We start from the raw sequence: 20,045 nt of genomic DNA, 5'->3' as shown, positions 1-20,045 counted from the left end.
CAGAAGTAGCTGACCAGAGGGAGGCTATTGTAGCGCTCCAGGTGAGATAACAGGGGCTTGGATTAGGTGATAGAGGTGGAGGTGGTTGAGCAGAGATCAGATTTTGGGTCTGTTTTAAAAGTAGAGATAATAGGACCTGATGACATGTTGGATACTGTGTGTGAGGGAAAAGGACAAATGACATTGGACTCCTAGGATTTTGGCCTGTTCGACTGAGTGCCTGACGGTGCCATTGAGTGGAATGAGGAAACTGGGGGAGGAGCCAGCTACCAGGTGGCAGGCTGATGACATTGGACCTCTTCCATCAGAGAGGGGCAGCGATTTGTTTCCTTTGGAACAGGCACGTTTCCGGATTTGGATTTGGTTTCCCTGGCTGTGCCACCCTGCTGCCAGCGCTCCCTATGATCTTGCTGGATGGCTTGTGCTCTGCGTGGTCTCCCCCATTGCTTCTGACCAAGACACGACTTTGCAAAGAGAAAGTAAGCCAATGGGCGAATGCCCGGGGGGATTCCCTGATCTTGCCATGGTATCCCGTCCCCAGAAGCAGGTGGCTCAGGAGAACAGAGGAATGGTCCATTGGCAGCCAGCGCCTGTGCCAGCTGGAGAGACCCCCTGCAGGGAGGCAGCATGTTCTGCAAGCCGGAATCCACCCGGCCGGGAATCCAAGTGGTGGAAGTGGCGGTAGGGCAGGGGGGCTTCTCAAAGTTATGCCCGCTGACCTACCCAAAACCATCCGCCGTCTTTACCCAAGGTTCTGTCTGGGAGATCTTGGTACCCAGAGGAGAACTGCTTCATCTGCAGACACAACCTTCCTGGAATGACTGACTGGCTGAGTCCACGTCTTGGCTATTGTGAGTAGCGCTGCAGTAAACATGGGAGGGCAGGTGTCTCTCTTTGACATATCGATTTCATTTCCTTTGGATGTATACCCAGTGGTGGCATTGCTGGGTCAGATGGTGGTTCTATTTTTAATTTTTTGAGGCACCCACATATTTTTCTCCATAATGGCTATACTAATTTAGATTCCCACCGATAGCATGCAAGTGTTCCTCTTCAACACATCCTCAATGGCATTTGTTATTTTTTGTCTTTTTGATAGTGGCCCATCTAATGGTGAGTGGATAAAGAAAATGTGATATATACATATACACAATACACACACACACACACACACACACACACAATGGAATACTATTCAGCCATAAAAAGGAATGAAATCCTGTCATTTGAGGCAACATGGGTGAACCTGGAGGACATTAAGTAAGTGAAATAAGCCAGGCACGGAAAGACTGGCACAATGCCATTAGTGGCTCTGCCAACAGCCCTTCAACACAATACCTTCAGGGCGTCAGACAGGAGTGGGATCCACCCTCTCGTTGTCCCCTGGGCCCACTGGAACTCTGCGTTCCTGCAGGCCTCCCAAAGTCTCTCTCAAACGCAGACATTTTCCATTTTTTTCCTTTGTTCTTTGCCTGCAAACAACCATCAAAATGCTAATAACAACCTTTTCCCAGCCTGGCACAGTGGCTTGCACCTGTAATGCCAGCATTTTGGGAGGCTGAGGCAGGAGGATCTCTTGAGGCCAGGAGTTTAAGACCAGTTGGGGCAACATAGCAAGACCCCATCCCTACAAAAAAAAAACGAAAAATTAGCTGGATGTGGTGGCTCATGCCTGTAGTCCCAGCTACTCGAGAAGCTGAAGTAGGAGGATCACTTGGGCACAGGAATTAAAGGCTATAGTGAGCTGTGATGAAGCCACTGAACTCCAGCCTGGGTGACAGAGAGACCCCACCTCTAAAAAAAAAGGAAAAAAGAAAATCATGTTTCCATAGGAACTAGCTTTGTCTTCATTCACACAGAGCCAAAGCTGCCATCCCTCACACCGCAAATCAAGAGAAACACCACTGGCCGGAACCCACAAACCAGAACACGGTTCATCTGCCTTCGGATTAATTGGTGACGCCCCAGTTTTTTCAAGAATAATAAGGTGCTACTTTTTGAGTACAATGGTGCATATTCTAGCAAATTTTTCAAAACAAACACAGTGGGTACAAATCACTGAGATCTTAAACTCAGATATATAAGAAATGAAACCCTATTTAATTTTTTATAACAGTAATTTTTGCCACCGACTGTCACCACTCACCACCCCCTCCTAAGTGGTGACAATTAGATCTTAACCAATTCAGGCCAGTCTCGGCCAGGGTTACAATTTCTCTCAACAGTTCAGGATTGTCCCCTTCCTTCCCTGGGACTACATGGAAACTCTGGGAATTAGGGTGGGGGGAGGTGGGATTGCCCCAGCCGCAGGAAGAGATGCCCGTTCCCCGGGGTCCCCATGTCCTCACAGGCATGCCCTGTCCTCTGCGACAGCTGGCCGGTGGGTGACAGCATCCCCTTGCCATCCTCCAGCTCTCTGTGGTGCATCCACGCTGTTCCCAGCCACACAGGGAAGTGGTGGCTGTTGCCTGTGCCTTGTGGGGCACGCAGGGAACCGGAGGCTGCCCCGGGCCCTTGGGCCTGGACACCTTGGGGCCATCTCTCCTCCACTGCTCCCAAGCCGCTGCCTGGGGGGCTCTCAAGGCCTCCCCCGCCACACCCGCCTGTCTCGATCTCCTGGCCTAGCTGGGGTATCATCAGTGAGTGCGGAGTGTGGAGCTACAGACAGCTTCCTCCCCTTCCGGACGTTCTCTAATGTCCGTGGGCCTTGGCTGTCTGCCAAGAGAGGGAAGGTTGGGGCGGGGGGGACGCAAGCTAAGCCTGGGTTCTTGCAGTTTGCAGAAGTCCCCTGCACCCACCTTAGCTTGTGTGTGACAGTCCAGCGCCAAATGTTCCACTTCCCACTAACACAACCCAGAGACGGAGACGCATAGAAGGCATTTGCTCTTACGGAAACTCTTGGAGATTGTCTCCAAAGCAAAACCAAACCAAACCAAATCTCACCCCCTCTGGCCTGGGGAGTTCTGTTTTCCCTCCGGCCAGTGGAGACCGGGATGCTCCTCCCAAGCACCGCAGCTCTGCGATGGCTCAAGAAGTTCAGGGCAGGGTAAGGCCAGGGGTCCCTCCACCCGGGTGGTCAGGGCTGGGGTCGCCAATGCAGAGCTACATGCTACAGAGCTTTCTCCCTCCCAGGACAAAGTCCAGTTCGCTTAGAGATTCACAGGAGAGCTTTTCAATTCAGCTGTCCTACTTATGCCCACAAACCATAGTATGTTTTTTCAGTGTAGTCTCATCCCAGCCCACTAATATTTATTTCTACAGCAATGAGGATTTCTGAGAAGTTGGCCTCATCTCTGCGCACTAGTGTTCTCAGGTCCCGGAGTGACCTGCCGCAGGTTCCGTTCTAAGGTTTGTCTTCAGTCCGTGGGGCCAAGGTGTACTGTGACCTCGGACAAGCACTTATTCTCTCTGTGATTCAGTTTTTCTTCTGTACAGTGGGACACACCGTAGTATCTACAATATAACGACATGTGAAGCCCTATCTCCCCTGTCCCTGGGTTGCGTCTAACTCCTGGACCTTTGTGGGAACTAACAAGCAAGATGGGCATCCGGCCTGCTGTTGGCCAAAGTCACTGCAGATGGCCCTGGGTCAGCTGCCCACCCAGGTCTTGCACGGGCTGAGCTCCATTTCCCGCTTCCCGGGGAGTGGGGTGGCAGACAGCACCTCCATGAGAAGCAAACTTCCTCGGTGAGGGCAGGTGCAGATTCCGAGATGGGGCTGTGGTGGGGTGAGTTTTTAGAATCCTGAGCCATGTGTTTTTCATCAGTGGTAACTTATTTCCACCCACGGCCCTTTCACCAGGCAGAGCAGACGGTGAGGTGTCTGTCGTATGTCCCAGGAAAGGGTTATTAGATCAGAAAATCAGAGGAAATGGCTTTTAGAGCTTCAAACATCTGGGGTTTGCAGTATCAAAAGCCTGGCCTTGAAAGAGTTGCAGCATCAATTTTCAGCCATAAACACTCGATTGGAAAGAAGACGAGGTGGTGGTTAAAAGCCAGGTCTTCCAAGCCCTGATGAGACTCAGATTCCCAAGGTCGGAAGAGAAGACAGTGAGGAGGAAACAGGTAAACCAGATTCTGTGTGGGTGGGTGACCGGTAGTTCACTGTCTAAGCCGGGACACGTCTGAGAGTGAAAGGGAGTCTATCCGTAACTGTGCCGTGGCCACAGGCGCGACCCGGACGGGCCCAGGCAGGCCGGCACTCATGTGTGTTCACCCCACCTGCAGGTCTCCCTCCATGCGCCCTGCCCTGGGCCTGGGCCCAAGGAGAAGTGAGGGTTTCTAGAAACCATTGATCTGCTTGAAGAGTCTGAGAGGGGTGCTCCGGTCCCTCCAAGCTTATGGAAAGCCCAGGGTGTGACAAAGCCTCCAGGGTCCCCTCAACCAGCGCAGGGGCAGTGGGTGGCTGCAAAGCCTGGCTGCACGGTGAGGGTGGAGAAGCCGCACACAATTCCCGACACGCCAGCCTGTCAAGGGAGTGCGGCCAAACGTTCTCTGCCTCCGAGAGGGGAGTGGTGGCCAGGAGAGAGCCAGGCCTGGCGAGGCCATGCAGCCAGGCCAGTTGGGCAAGCATGTGCCCCCGCAGGGGCCTCTGACAGCAGGTGACAGCGAGAGAGAACAAACCCACCCTCGTCACAGTCCCCACCATGGCCAAGCAACCGTGCCTGCGGGTGTCAAATGACCCCTCACTAACTGAGCGACACCTGGAACTCCCTAAGAGCCCTTAATTTGACTGAGACCTCATTTCAGGAGCCAGGAAGATGAGATATGATGTAGAAATGAAATGGTTATGAGTAGGGTGACATGTGCTGCACATGCGAGTGGGTGGCCTGAGATCCACGTCTGCTTTGCAAGGAAACAGAGGACCACAAAGGTAGAGTTTCACGTTCTAGAGGCAGAACTCTGCCTGTCACTTTTAAATAAAAGTCTCCCCTTTAAAAGCATTGCTCTAGTGTCTGGTCTTCCAGGACACAGCCCAGCATGCACAAGAGAAGGTCAGGACTCAGGGGAGGCATTTTGACAGCACGTAGGGAAGCAAGAAACAAAAATTGCACTTGAAATTCAGCCCAGTGTCTTATTTCGCAGCGTCTGCCCCAGAGAAACAATTGCCCATGTAGAGTAAGAGGGAAGTACAAGGATTTCCAGAGTTATGTTGTTTATGACACCAAACAATTGGAAATACCCTAAGCGTCAGTCAATAGGGAGTGGTTAAATGAACAGCTGTATCTGCATGCTGCAGAACACGAGGCAGCATGTTTTTAAAAATGTAAGTCTAGGCTGGGTGCAGCGGCTCACACCTCTAATCCCAGCATTTTGGGAGGCTGAGGTGGGCAGGTCATTTGAGCCCAGTAGTTTGAGCCCAGCCTGGACAACATAGCAAAACTCCATCCCTACAAACAAATAGAAAATTAGGCAGGTGTGGTGTTGCATGCCCGTCATCCCAGCTGCTCGGGCAGCTGAGGTGGGAGGACTGCTCAAGTCCAGGAGTTCGGGGCTGTTGTGCACCGTGACTGTGCATGTAACAGCCACTGCACTCCAACTTGGTCCACATAATGAGACCCCATCTCGATTTTAAAATAAAGATTTTGTAGGGAAAGTTGGGTTTTATAATCAAGAGTACTGGCATAATTGGCTTTCCATCTGGTAAAATATAAAATTGAACCTCCCCCCACTTCAAACTACATGCAAAATAAGTTTCAGAAGTATTAACGATCAAAACATAAGCATGAAAACACCAAAAGGAAATTTTGAGAATATTTATATAACTTTTGAGTGGGAGATGCCAAAAAAGAAAAGGCCAACATATTTGACTACATAAAAATTAGACACAGACACATATAAAAGGGAGAAAAACCCTAAAACAGTCATCAGACAGACAATGCACTGTGGGCCAGTGAGTTGGAAGGACAGCTACTGTGCCCGTCCTGCTGGATAAATGCTGCAATGTTTGAGTAAATGTCACCCCAGTGTCTTTCCAACCTGAATGCTGACATCATGGAATGCAAGATGAGGTGAGGCTGTCTAGGTGACAACTCTAACTGTCTCTTGACTGATGATCAGAATCGCCCCAAGCCAGATCGGGAAAGGAAGAAAGTTCTGGGCTGAGGTTAGGGCAGGAACCGTGGCGAGGGGAAGAGTGCAGGTTCCCTGGGAGGGGGAGAGGCGCAGGAGGCAAAGGTAGGAGAGGCAGTGTAGCCCATGGTGGTCAAAGGCACAGGATTCGATTCAGACTTGGATTCAAAAGCTGACACCCTCTCTCCTCCCAGACCTGGGTAACTTACTTAACCTCCAAGACAATGGTTTCTCAACTGGAGAATATTCAGCAATGACTGGGGACAGCTTGGGTTGTCCCAACTGAGTGTGGGGAGAGTGGGGTGCTATGACATCTAGGGGCAGAGGGCAGGGAAGGTGCTAAATACCCTACAAAGAACAGGACCGCTCTGTAACAAAGGATTACCTAGTGCCAAATGTCAACAGTGAAAAGCTGATCACCCCTGCTCTAAGACTTATCGTAAATTAGTGTTAATAATACCAACTTTTTAGAGGTCTCTGGGAATTAAGTGACTTTATGTATACAAAGCACCTGCCACATAGTATATAAGAATAAGAATAAGAAAAAAAAGAGGAGATGAAGAGAAGTTGGTTAAGGGGTACAAAAATACAGCTATATAGGAGGAATAAGTTCTAGCATTTGACAGCCCAGTGGGGAAATTAGAGTTAACAATAATTTGTTGTATACTTCAAAATAGCGAGAAGCGAAGAATTGTCATGCTCCAACACAAAGCAAAGATGAATATGTGAGGTGATGGGTATCCCAATTACCCTGATTTGATCATTGCACATGTATACAGGTACCAAACTATCACATGTACCCCCAAAATATGTACAACTATTATATATCAGTAACCCCCCCCAGAAAAGGAAGAACAAAGCTGAGGGGGATACTAAGATGGAGAGAGGAAGATGCTGATGACAAATTTCCCTTTGCAGTTTTGGATCGAGCATTTATTTGCAGGGCGAGGATAACCATCTTTTCTTCTGACCATTGATGCTTAAAATGTACTGTCATAATCTAGACCAGGGGCTGGGTTTGCTGCACATCTGCAGTAGAAGCCTTCAGGGAACCTGGTATCAGCTAAATTCCTAAAACCACCCGTGTGGGGAAGAAGAAAGAGAAAACGTTTTCTGCGTTCCAGTCGGAAGAGGTGTGGGGTTGTGGTGAGGTCAGCTATGCTGAATCTAACAACGCAAAGTCTGTTTGTACTTAATGCTGGGGTTGGGGAGAAGGAGAGATGCCTGTAGCTCTTATTTTGCTTTCATTTCAATCATTGTAAAATATTATAAATTCAAATCTGAGAGGAAAGAAACTGGAGGTATTTGTTGGCCAAATCAAAGTGCTTGAATTTTTTATTTAAATTTTTATTTACCTTTTAAATCTTTATGCAAGTCATTTTGTGTTCATTTTATAGTGGAGGAGGGCACGGGGGAAACTGACAAACAAAAAGAAAAAAGAAAAAAAGAATCACCAATAACCCTACCATGCAAAAATAATTGCAATTATTTTGGTATGCATTCTTCAGGATTTTTTCTAGGCATATACAGCATTTAGAATAAATGCACGTTTAAAATTAAAATTGGAATCATCTTATTCAGAAATGTAGCCTACTTTTTAATTTAATACCTTAGATAATTTTCAGTGTCCTCCTGTATTAACTTGTCAAAATATGAAGTTTTTTTCCTAATTACAAGAAGAATAATGACTAAACGTAAAAAAAACAACGCAATCAACATGGAACTGTATTGAAAGGAAAGGGAAAACCCCCCACGGTACTTAACCAAGGAAACCATGACTCCAACCACCATAAACAGCTAAAAGCAGAAAGTTCCGAGGAAGGATGGGGGAAACAATTTCATCACAGTCCCTGTTCTTCTTCTTCTTTTTTTTTTTTAATGACACATTGTATTGTGCATGTTTATAGGGTACAATTTGATGTCTCGATACATATGAATGTTGATAATGATCAAATCAGGGTCTTTAGCATATGCATCGCCTCATGCATTTATCATTGCTTTGTGGTGAGAACATTCAAAAGCCCCTCTCCTAGCTATTTTGTGATGTACAATACCTGACTGTTAACGGTGGTCACCCTTCTGTAATAGGACACCAGAGCTTATTCCTCCTAACAGTCACTTTGTACCCAGTAACCAACCTCTCCTCCTCCCTCTCCCATTCTCCTGCCCAGTCTCTGATGACCTCTGCTCTAGTCTCTGCTTCTATGATATCAATTCTTTTTTTTTAGATTCCACAGATGAAGGAGATCATGCCGTATTTATCTTTCTGTGTGTCTGGCTTATTTTGCTTAACATGATATCCGCCAGGTCCATCCATGTTGTTGCAAACAGCAGGATAGCATGCCTTTTTGATGGCTGAATAGTATTCCATTGTGTATACATACCATCTCTTCTTTATGGTGTAGATATGCCACACTGTCTTTATCTATCCATCCATTGATGGACACTTAGGTTGATTCCATACTTTGACTATTGTGAATGGTATTGCAATAAACATGGAAGTGCTGATGTCTCTTCTACATACTGATTTCACTTCCTCTGGACAGATGCCAAGTAGTGGGATTGCTGGATCATGTGGTAGCTCTATTTTTGATTTTTGGAGGAACCACCATACTGTTTTCCATAGTGGCTATACTAGTTTACAATTCTACCAACAATGTGTCAGTGTTCCCTTTCCTCCACATCCTTGCCAATGCTTGTTTTCTTTTGTCTTTTTGATAACAGCCATCCAAACTGGAGGGAGGTGGTATCTCACTGTGGTTTTGATTTGCAGTTCCCTGATGATCAGTGCTATTGAGCACTTTTTCCGAGTTCTTTCTGCCTCTTTCCTCTGCCATCTTTGGTGGCCTCGTCTCCATGCTCATCCTCCTCATGGCCACAGGGTGGCTTCCAGCGTCAATCAAAGCTAACAGTTCCTTCTTTATAGCCCTGCCCCAGAACATGCCCTAGGTCTTTCAGTCTAATTGCATCAACCTGTGGTGTGAGCTCTCAGACCAATCACCAGGGCAGTGCTGTTCACCGCTGGGATGGGCATGGTCAGGTGCAGAGCCCTGGGTGGGGCCAGCTTGTGCTGAAGTGCTTGGCCATGGGAGAAGGAGGCGGGGGGTGGCTCTAAACCCAGCAGGGAGCAACCAACAGTGTTCCCTTCAGTGCTGCCCTGCGGCTGTCCAACATGGCTATAGTCTTTCCCATACACTGATTGAAAAAATATTCACAGCTTCGTAAAACGTATGTAGCCCCTTCCTACGGGGCGACAATGAGGAGTCCCTTCCAACTACAGCACGTCGTAAGTCCCAGATCCCAGAGATCTGCAGTCCTCTCCATTCTTTTCTTTTGCTTTTATGTCTCTTTTTAATTTTCTTAAGAGTATAAGCAATTTTATGAAATTCAATTCCAAAGAGAACTCTCCCTTTGTTTTATGAGTTTTGAGTTCCTTTCCTCCTCTTTGTTCTTTTTTAAAGGGTGGGAGGCAGAATCATTGCACAGACGTCAAGTTTCATTTCTTCTTGCCTCGTGTCTTTGTAATCCTGGCCATTCTACATGGGCCTGCTATTCACCCCAAAATGATATTCACGTGGTCTCTTTTGCTTATCTCCCTGTTTGCCTGAGCACAAGTTGCATCTTCCCTGTGGAATGTGAGCTGCGCTTGGATCAGCTCCGTTTATATTGGTCCCAAAGCTGTTGGAGAAAGGTGAGGAGGGAAGAGGTTCTCTGAGCAGTCAAAGCTGGGAACTGTTTTTACAATCATTTTGTTTCTGATTTTGTGGAAACCCTTGAATAGCGGCCCTATCCAACAAACAGAGAGCCCACCCTGCCCGGAGGACAGGTGGTGGGTGTAGGGATGTGGGTTTGTCCCCCCTCTCTGGCCGATCAGATGCGGAGCTGGAGCCCAGCCCGGCGGTGCGTGGATGCCTTGTCTGCTGCAGGCACGAGCTCCCCGCCCAGCCCGCTCTGTCGGCAGCTGCCTGGCCCTTGGAGACAATTGTTGCTAGGCTATTTCTGGACTCTTTCCCACCACTGTAGCCTTGGACTGATGTTTGGATTTACGGTGGGGAAAAAGGGCCCCACGCAGAACATTCCAGATCTTTGTCTTGCCAACTCAGCCCCTATTTCCTGTCCCTCCAAAGTGAGATTAGTGGGATTTTTTTTCCCAGAAATTCAGCCTCTTATCACCACACTGTGCAGCTCACTCCAAAAAGGGAGTTGTGGATTGGTTCCCAGAATTTTACTTCAATTTAGGCCTAATTGTTTTTTATTTGGATGTATCGGATGTTTTGCGTTTGGATTTGGATTTCTCGAAGTCCGTGGTATGAGGTTGGGAAAATTTCCCAGAGTCGGTGTTGGATGATGTTTTTCTTTGGTGTATTTTGTTTTCTTCTTTGCAGGCAGTGTTACAAGGAGATTTTGTAAACCTATTAATACAATGCTGCCTTTGCCGGACGTTCCAACACCGCTCTTCATGAGGACCTAGCTTCCCATCACATTCATTCGAAGCATGATGTTCTCGACCAGTTTCCAACTGGCATACATTTAGGTGATTTCCAATTTCTCATCATTATAAAAATGCTGCCAAAACTTTGAACATAAATATTTGCCCATATCTCTGACTATGTCTTTAGCAAGTTATCACATTTTCAGTGATAGGAAGTTTAACAGTACTTTACCCCTTCTCAGCCCTGTCTTCATTTCTCAGTTATGTGGTTCTAAATAAAACCATCAGAAAAGCCTTTGCCATATTGTGAAATGCTTCCAGCATGTTCTCTTTCCACCAGACCATATGTTGACCCAGATAAATTAATCCCCACATCCAGCAACATGGCAGGTCCCCCAGGGATGGGATGTTTGTTACCTTCGCTTCCCTTCTTCCTCTGCTCATGCTCGTGGCCCTCATGCCCTCCACGGCTCCTTGCGCTGCACCTTCTCCTTATTCTCCCTCCCTTTCAGCTGCTTCTCTCCACACACCTCTGAAGTTCTGGAATGCATGTCCACCAAGGCATTCAACTTGTGAAGGCCAGTGTGATAGAAATAACAGCCATCTGTTCTTAGCACCCCACTCATCAAAATAAAATCTCACACACGTGCTTGCCGGAGGCCCGATGCATCACTGTCAGAAGCCAGAAACCAGCAATTGTGTGTTTATCCAACCTGAAGACCACCTGCATGAACACCCTCAGAGATGCTTGTTAAAATTTAAAGTCCTGGGCTACACATCAGACTTACTACATTAAAATCTTGCGGGACAGGCACCAGCCCTCTAAGAACTCTGGTACTCATTAAAATGCACAAACTTCTATAATTACAAGAATGCTTGTATCAAAGCCCAGCTCTGCATAAAGTTCACACTGCAATTCCCTTCCCATCATGCCTTTTTAGTAAAAATTCCATTATGGGTGTTCCTAAATGGACAGCAATACTGGTACAATCTACATCTAATATAGATTCTTTTCCAAATAACATGGTGGGGTAGAGATTACGAGAATTGTGATATCCAGTACTTCTTTTCTTAGTTGCTCTTTGCTCTTAGCTGGGGGCCAAGTGACCAGGTCTGGCCACTGGGCTGTAAGATTTAGTTTCTGAGACCGTCATACCGTGCCCTGCTGTGGTGCCCTTGAAGCTGTGTGCTGAACTGTTAGTGTCACAGGATAGTGGAGCCAATGTCAGCTTGGGTCTTTATGGTCTGTGGACTGAAACCTGTGTCCAACTTCAATGGATGTACACTATGGACAAGAAATGTCATGGAAATTGTCATTGCAGCATAACCTCGTCTTATTCTGACTGATAAACTGAAACCCCTAATTCCAGTTCTTGCATCAGTGTCCCTGAGTGTTTTAGGTTAATTGAAAGTATATAGTTTTATAAATCTGAGCTTTATTAGAATATTGGCTTCTGAAAATCAACTATCTTTGTAAGTAACTTTACTACATTCAAATTTGTGTGAATGAGAGGCTACACTTTCTGTGGGTGAAAGAAGGTATTAGAAAACTTAACGACTTGAAAAAGTAATCGAGGTAAAAATGAATCAGTCAGTGGTTGACCTGGAGAAGGATCCTAGCTTGCTCTGCTGCTTGGTTTGATAAAAATTCACTTTTTTCTTATTCAAATCCCTACCATTAACTAGGACAGGAAAACTCAAATTTCTCTGAAATTTTTCTCTTTCTTTTATTTCCATTTGCCTTCCTTACTTCTCTGTTAGCATAACTTCTGGTTTCTACTTTCTGTTTGTCTTTGCCTTGTGTGCCTAATCAATTAGCACGGAAATTAAACATTTTTGGTGTCATAGATATCTTTCAGAATCTGATGCAATCTATGAATTCTCCTTAGAAATTCGCACATACACTGTATTTAGAATCTCAGATTAAGTAATTCCTCTAAGAATCAGATATTCTTTCCTCAACTAGAAGTCTTTAGTTCCCTTCCCCTAATGCATTTTTTTGAAATCCAGTTGCCCCATAAGAATCTGATTCTTGCATTTTCTTAGATATTTTCAATTCTACTTTTTCAGTAACAGGTTCTTGATGTTTGCTCAGAAATCTTTTTTAGGAGTCAGGCTACGGTGGAGGAAAGAGCATGAACTTTGGGATAACCCAGGCCTGCACCAAAGACACTGCTTTTAGTGCTTGTTAACTGCGTGACAACAAAAAACAGATGGAAGCTCTTGAGGGTCTCTTGCCTCCTCTGTCTGTTGCTTCTCTTGCACAGACAAGGTAAGAAGCAGACCAAGGATCTAAGACCAGCAGTGTCTGGGCCCTGGCTGTACCCAGCACTCTTTATAGAACGAAATGGGCTCTTTGCACTCATTGCCAGCAGCATGAAACTCAATGGAAACTCTAAGACAACAAGAAAATGAAAAATTAATATTTTCTCTCATAAGCTAGACAAAAATTCAAATCATAAACATTATCAGTTAGAGTGAAAATATTGAACTACCAGCCTCCAAAGGATTAATTTTTCTTGTTTTTTCTTTGAAAGATCCCTTCACATAGCTTGGTGATGTTCTGTCTTTTTATTCCTTCATATCATGCAGGGCTTGCTCTCTGTGCTTTCTTCTCTCTTATTACTTCAAAATCATTTCATTTATTTATTTATGAGACGGGGTCTCTCCCTGTTGCCTGGGCTAGAGTGCAGTGATGTCATCACAGCTCACAGCAACCTCAAACTCCTGGGCTCAAAAGATCCTCCTGCCTCAGCCTCCTGAGTAGCTGGATTGATAGGTGCACACCACCATGCCCAGCTAACTTTTCTATATTTTGTAGATATGGGGTCTTGCTCTTGCTCAGGCTGGTCTCAAACTCCTGACCGCAAGCGATCCTCCCATTGTGACCTCCCAAAGTGCTAGGATTACAGGTGTGAGCCTGCTACTGTGCCTGGTCTAAATTTCTTTTTAAAAGAGAAGACAACCTTCTTGTTTCAACATTGTAGCCTTTATCTCATCAGAGGTGTATCAGCTCCTCCAAATTTCTTATCTATCTAACAAGATAGAAGAGAACCTGAACTCACATCTGCTTCTTACACACTCACGCCGACTATTTTTCCATTGTTTACACATGAAGCCCTACGTGATTCTAGTCAGACCAAAATGTTGGCAGTGATACATTATTGTATTATTCAGTGCTCAAAACCAAAGATTTCAAACAAGATATAAAGTAAAAAGATTCTTCTGTAACTATAAACAAGTCACAAAACCTGTAATATGTTCTAATACGCATCTCTACAGCACTCAACTCTGAAAGCAAACTTTGAAGGGAAATATTAATACATTCTCCCATTCTGACATGAAAGGAGCCATTTATCACGGTTTTGGAGTGGTTCTGCCTTATTCCTTTGAAGTGTGTGGGTTTGACACGAATCATTCCAGAATGTCGGAAGGTGGTATCTACTTTTGATATCTCTCCTCCAAAATGGCATTAGAAGGACATGGGGGTGGCTGATTATTGAGCATCATACCCACTGAAAGGGTGGTGAGTTCAGGGTCAACTGGATAGAGCGGGGGAGGGAAAGAGAGGCAGGGGAAATTATAGTTCCAGAAAAGTCACTCCATCCTAACCTTGGCCCATATTTCAGGTCATCAGAAAAGGGTGGTAAGTGGAACTTAGGTATGAGAAAGGGGGAGGATCTGTCTGGTTGACATTTGAGGGCAGATGTGAGACTGGAAGAGAATAAATACAAGCATGATGTCCGGTCTAACTTAGTCCCAGCCAGAAAGCCAACTCTTCCCCTGCCCTGGGATGGGGATTGGGAGGGATGATGTCACCTGAGTTTCCATGTGGAAAAGGCAGAACAATGGAGGAGACTTGGAGGAGGGTGGAGGTGATTATAAATGTCTTTCTTTACTCTTCTTTCTCTGAGTGCAGTGGTTGGAGCTTGGCCGGTAGCTGCGGACCAGCCCTAAGGTGTAGAGGCTTCTGCCTACACCACGGAGGTGACCTCGCCACAGGTTCATGTGAGTGCTCCGCTCTCAGAATCACGATTTGGTGCACCCTTCTTGGAGAAGGCCATGCTGACTGCTGTGAACACTATAATGTACCACCCAGACCCCGCTTCAGGAAGGAAGGCCTCAGTCCCCCAGCTGTGGGAGGCTGCCAGGGGACAGCTCTCAGCTGTCGGTCTCCTTGAGAACTGCCTCTGCTGAAAAGACAAGCCTCACCCAAGGTCGTTCACGTCCAGTGAATAATTGACCTAGACTCTCACACAGTGGGACAGCTCTGTAGGGCCTCCCAAGTTCAAAGCTCTCTGTGGGGCTGACTAGAGGTTTTTTCAAGACTTCATCACATTGGCCAGGCACAGTGGCTCATGCCTGTACTCCCAGCACTTTGGGAGGCCAAGGTGGGAGGATCATTTGAGGCCAGAAGTTCAAGACAAGCCTGGGCAACATAGCAAGACCCTATCTCTATAAAAAATAAAAAAAAATTATCCTGGCATGGTGGCAGGCCTGTAGTCCCAGCTACTCAGGAGGCTGAGGCAGGAGGATCACTTGAGCCCATGAGTTGGAGGCTGCAGTGAGCTATGATGATGCCACTGACCTCTGGCCTGGGCAACAAAGCAAGACCCTGTCTCTAAAATAAAATAAAAAATAAAAAAAAGACTTTGTCACAGCCCAACTTCTCCCTTTGCCTAATCCTTCCCTTCTTTTCCCCTCTGGAGGTAAGTTCCCGAGAGCACTCCTTGATAAACGTCCCACACACTAGGTTCCATCCCCGAGTCTGCTTCCTGGGGAGACTCAGCCTTAACATTGGTACTTGCTTTAAACCACTGCACACATTTTCAGAATTTTATTTGTGTAGAAAACCGTCTTAGCTGTGGTACAATTTCTTGAGACTTCTGATAGTTGATTGTTAATATTGAGCTAACATTATAGAATAAATGATTCAACTGGTAATTTTTGTTTACTTTTATTTTGAAAGTGAGAAGCTTTAAAAATTGCAGGCTTGGAAATACAGGAAAGTGAACTTGGAGTCCGGAGGTTATGTCAGTTACACTGTGCAAGTCTCTCACGTGCTAAGCAAGATGCGCTGTCAGGGAGCAGCCCTGGGCACCCAAGCCCCCATTCATTGCCCTTAATTTTTAAACTTTCAGTTGTCACTTAGTTTAACCCCTATCTCCTCCTCCAATAACAGGGGAGTGGGGAAATTTTGCATGAGCAAACTTCGCTCAAATAAAACATCTCCCGGCTGCCCCTACCCAGCCAGCAAAGACAAGAGAAAAAAACCTCCCAATCCACACAAGTGCTTGTGCTTGTACAGGAATGGGAGGGAGGAGGAGAAATTGTGCAATTACTTGGCAGTGAAGGTAACCTTTATGACAGAGCTGTTGATGACACCTAAAATGGAAAGAAGAATATCGATTCCTTTAGTCCCAGTAGAGAGAGGGAGGGAGGAAAGGTGAGGGGGAGGGAAGGAATTTTGAAAGAGAAATGATTTGACAAACAAGTACGTACTAGCAGGAAGTCCCTGATAGACAGAAATCTTGGTTCGGGTAGAAAATTGGCTGTAATTTATGTGCAACTCTTTTGATAAGTTCTGTTGTCTCCCGGAGGAGGTATAAACATAGGCATGTCAAATAACAAACAAAAAAACAAAAAGCAAGAAAGAAGGCGCTGATTTTTTTTCAAGTTTATTCTCTTGCTCATTTGTTTCCCCAGAAAGCAACAGTTTAAAATTGAGAAATAGCTACTCTTCTGTAATACACTCTGGGGAAAGAAAAAAGAAGAGGAAAGAAAGAAAATACAGTATTACAAAAAAATCTGTGCGGTGTTAGCTTAAATTGGAAATGGTTGAGGGTTTGTTCTCTCATCAGAAAAGAAAAAGAAAGGTAGGAAAGAATAGATGAATACATCTGAGAGGGAAAGAAATGAAATTCTCATTATACACAGGAAAGATTAAGCTACTTAAGAAAACTGAAGATCGTATATGCTAGCATATTACTTTGAGAAGAAGTGGAAAATGTTCTTCTGTGTAGTCTCTATTTGATTCTGACCTTGCATTGAATTTTAAGGGAATTAGTAAAACAACAGGAGGATGCTGCTGGCAGGGCTTGCTGTGTGTCACACCCCCTCTGACTCGACCTCTGACCGCCCCAGTCCATTACGTGACCGATCGGCCCAGGGTGTTAGTGCGTAGAGATCACTGGAGAATCCATGAAGAAACCTCTGGAATATGCTCTCTGTAAACCTCCTAGCAATTCAACAAATATCCAGGTTACAAACAGTGTCACAAATTTCGTATATTGTGTGGCTACAAACTTCAAATGCAGTCCTTTAGGGACTCATCTTTAATTTGAAATCATTAAAGGTAGAATCTTCTTTGTAAAAGGATCTAAACTCGCTGGGTTTGGATGAAATATTTTACACATATACTAATCTCTTTATCAGTATTTTATTCTCGGTAGGCAACCAAGTCAGATTTCAAGTCCCCCATTCGAAAGCAGATCAATGCTAAGCAGTAAGTGACATCATAAACATAAATACTCTGTGTCTTCTGAATAAGTCTGCACACATCACCCACTGGAGTCATCTGTGACAAGTACTTTAGGCAAGTAGTGTGTGTATTTGCTTTTAGTCTTTACACCGGTTATATCTATATTGGGGCGGAAGCCTTTAAAGGGGTGGTGGTTGTTAAAATACATCCAAGGATCCTTTCAGACTCCTCCCCACAGGAGGTGGAACTTAATTCCTCTGCCTTTGTGTGGGGGCTGGACCCCATCTAGCCAACGGAATAGAGCAGAAATGATGAGGTGTCACTTCTTTTTTCTTCCTATTTGAAAGCAGTCACTGTGTGTTAACTTAATCTTTTGGGCAAACTTCTTTCTCAGGCACTTGATCTTCAGCTCTGTGAAATTCCTTCGCTTTTGCTTATAGGTTTCTGGCAAAGCAGGAACCTTCTTTTTCTTCTCTTCCACACCCTTCACGGTTCCAGCCGGAAAAGAGGTTATGATGTCACTTCTTGTTTTTTTTTTTTAATTGTGGTAAACTATATACAATAAAATTTACCATTAAAACCATTTTTAAGTGGACAATTTTGTGGCATTGCGTACAGTCACGTTGCTGTGCCACCATCTCCACTATCCATCCATCTCCAGAGCATTTTGCTCTTGCAAAACTGCAATTCTGTACCTATTCAACACTGACTCCCCCATGCCCTACACCCCCAGCCCCTGGCAGCTGCCACCCCACTTTCTGTCCCTGTGGGTTTGCCTGCTCTCGGTAACTCAGACGGGTGGTATCATAGTATTTGTCCTTTTGTGACTGGCTTATTTCCCTTAGCATGATGTTCTCAAGGTTCACTTATGTTGTAGCATGTGTCAGAATTTCCTTCCTTTTTAATGTTTAGTAATGTTCCATAGTATGCATGTGCTGCATTTTGTTTATCCATTCATGTTAGTAGACAGCGGGTTCTTCCACCTTCTGGCCATTGTGAGTAAAGCTGCTAGGAGCATGAGTGTACATGTATCTCTTTGAAACCTGTTTTCAGTTCTTTGGGGTTTATACCCAGCAGTGGAATTGCTGGATCACATGGTGATTCTATTTTTCATTTTTTGAGGAAGCGTTGCACTGTTTTCACAGTGGCTGCACCATTTTACATCCCTGCCACCAGTGCACAAGAGGTCCAATTTCTCCACATCCTCACCAACACTTGTTATTTTCTTTCTTTGATAATGGTCATCCTAGTGAGTGTGAGATGTCACTTCTGAGATAAATAATAGTAGAATTTATTATTAGAATTCCATTATTAGAGGTGGGTGGCTGGTGGCAGAGGATGAGGGGCTGGGCAGCACCCAGGAAGCAGGCTTTGGCACCAAGGCGCAGCGTCACCTGCAACCTAGAGGCTCCAGCAAACAGTTGGAGTCGCCCAGGGACCAGCCCTTCCTGGGGCTACTGCAGCCAAAGACCTCAGTTGGGAGCAGTTGGTTGACATGCTGAGGGCAGCCGTGGTGGACAGTGACGCCGAATAAGCCACAGGGTCTGCCAGTGACAAGAAGACCAGAAGAAGAGCTGGTGCTGCTCTCGGTGCTGCCGGAACTGAGCCAGTCCCTGGGGCTCGGGAAGCGGGAGCGCCAGGTTGTCTGAGCCCCTGGGAAGGAGAGCCCTGGGCCTGCACTCCTCTCCAGTTGTCCCCAGACAGCAAGCTGCCTCCAGAAGTTCTTCCCCCACTGGCAGGGAGCCCAGAGACGCACAGCCACCTACCGTGCTTGTCACTGGTGGGATCCCAGCTGTTTCTGAGGGGAAGAGCCCAGCAGCTCTGAAACTTGAGCACACTGATGGAGTCAATCTCGTACTTCCAGTGAAGGTCCCATCCTGAAGGACATCCTAGAAGGTGTCAAGAAGATCCTCAGCCACTTCTCTGTGGTGGCCACAGGCTCAGCTGTCCCCAGTCCAGCTGCAGCACTGACAGTGTTTCCCTGGCAACTACGGGTGCACGTGACACTACAGCTGTGCTCTGTGCTGGGGGACCACATGTACTCTGCTCATGTGGGCACTGCCCTGGCCAGAGCCTTCTGCTGCCAGCTGAGAGCACCAAGCCCCAGAGACAGGTCCTGGCTGCAGCCCTTCTCAGACACCTCCACCTCACCCCTCCCAGCTGCCCAGCTGCCCTTGCACCTCCACCTACATTGTCTCCTCCTGGGCACCAGGCGCAGGAACACCCTCATCAAGCTCCTGGCACCCCTGCTCCCTTATTTCTCCAGGACCCTACAGTGCCTGGGGCTCCACCAACAATAGTTTCCCTGTTTCTGACTCCCCCCTGGAAAGCAAGTCGGGGGGCTGTGGCCAGGCCCGAGGAGAAGGAGGTCAGTGCTCAACATGCAGGAAGGCCATGGCTTAAGGCCTGGGTTCTGTAGTCAGACAGACCTAAGATCAAATCCTGGTTAGGCCACTTGCTTGCTACATGGCATTGGGAAGTGACTTTACCTCTCTGGACTTGAGATAACAGTTCCTATCTCATAGTATGGTTTGGGGGATTTGCTAAGAAAGTAAATGTTTACCAGGGACCATGCTTTCTGCTGAGTTGAATATGTAGTTTTTTATTTTTATTTTATTTTGTTTTTAGAGATAGGGTCTCACTATTTTGCCAAGGCTGGTCTTGAACTCCTGGGCTCAAGCAATCTTCTTGCCTCAGTCCCCCGAGTAGCTGGGACTACAGGCATGTGCCACCATGCCTGGTTGATTTTTTCTATTTTCAGTTGTCCAGCTAATTTCTTTCTATTTTTAGTAGAGACAGGGTCTCACTTTTGCTACGGCTGGTCTTGAACTCATGACCTCAAGCGATCCTTCTGCCTCAGCATCCCAAGTAGCTGGGACTACAGGCACAAGCCACTGCACCCGGCACCACTCACATTGTTGTGCAACCATCACCATCCATCTCCAGAACTCTTCATCTTGCACAACTGAAATTTTGCACCCATTAAACACTAACTCCCCTTTTCTCCCAGTCCCCGGTAGACACCATTCTACTTTCTGTCTCTGTGAAATTGTCTATTCT

The 20,045-nt window shown here is 46.2% G+C and overlaps 1 pseudogene; it reads left to right on the top strand.

Moving 5' to 3' along the window:
- Positions 1 to 241: 241 nt before the first annotated feature.
- On the top strand, positions 242 to 19,285 carry LOC123641087 (annotated as a pseudogene).
- Positions 19,286 to 20,045: the final 760 nt, after the last annotated feature.

This window comes from Lemur catta, chromosome 1 (genome assembly GCF_020740605.2).
Source record: "Lemur catta isolate mLemCat1 chromosome 1, mLemCat1.pri, whole genome shotgun sequence".
NCBI classification, from domain to species: Eukaryota; Metazoa; Chordata; class Mammalia; order Primates; family Lemuridae; genus Lemur; species Lemur catta.
This window is presented reverse-complemented; position numbering and strand designations above follow the sequence as displayed.